Below are 1,201 nucleotides of genomic sequence, written 5' to 3'. Positions count from 1 at the left end.
AATCAGAGATTTTCCTTATTATTATGTTTTGTTTTCTTTCGGTGTTTGTTCATTCTTCATAAATCGCATACTTCCATAAGAATAAACATGCTCCTATTGAATAAATTTTTCCTGTCCAACCCTCCGACTCACTATCATGTCAAGTTTCTATTCGTGAACAATTACTGGACTGTAATAGAGAATGACAAATAGCAGAAACGTTGACTTCAGCATGGTGAGGCAATCTTATGTTTCCTTACCATTGTATTATTTCAAGTGATAACAATAACTGTATCTAATCTATGTGGATGACATTTTTATGTTTGATTTTCAGGTGCTTGGTTTTTGTAAGCATGAGAATCCAGAAGTATTGTATGTAGATCTCCTGCCCATTTTTCTGTAGCTACTTGGATCAATATAAATGTAAACGGATTTCAATTACCAGTATTATTACAGTGTGTTTTATGCTTCGAATAATTTAATTTATGATTCATTTTTTCACCTTACTACTTTATAGTTGACTTATTGCGTTCTCCTACAGGCCTTGAACACCCATGTGACTGATGGACAGCTCGGTTCTCTAATATGCCATGGTTCAGCAACCGGCAACATTTTACACAGCTCTTATCACAAGTCACATAGCACATTATCCAAATTTTCCATACCGGCAAATCATTTCTCCCTTTGTATGTCCCACAAAGTTAGTTCTCAACTATTCAAGGTGTTTCAGCACCCACCGACCCTTCGGTGGACGGCAATTATCTCATGATGCCTGGGGAAAACCACAGTCAACCAGTGGCCAGTCTGAAATATGGTCCATTCCCAGTATAAGACTATGCCAGCCTGGGAATTCAACTTCTGCGATATTGGGATTTACACAATTCATGTGGGTACTCAGTCAAGTAAGTCGGCAGCACACGGGCTAGAGCATATGATGAGATTGATTTAAAGACAACAACGTCTTATGTTCCGAACCCACAGGTAACTACCTGTTTTAATGAAATATTAGTAATAGTATTTAACATTTTCTCTGAGTTATTAGCGTAAAAATATATCCAGAATATTGATTGTAAATAAATTCTTGCCCCAATGAAATTCTCCATAAATTTCTTTAGAAACTCACAGATTCCAATTAAGTTGCAAAACCATAATTCATGATTGCCCAAATTGCCTCCTTAGTTAATACTAGCCATGAGCTATTAGATAATTATGTTACTGTTAT

Source organism: Asparagus officinalis, chromosome 3 (genome assembly GCF_001876935.1).
Source record: "Asparagus officinalis chromosome 3, Aspof.V1, whole genome shotgun sequence".
In the NCBI taxonomy this organism is placed as follows: Eukaryota; Viridiplantae; Streptophyta; class Magnoliopsida; order Asparagales; family Asparagaceae; genus Asparagus; species Asparagus officinalis.
The sequence above is the reverse complement of the archived record's forward strand: the minus strand, read 5'-3'. Positions refer to the sequence as shown.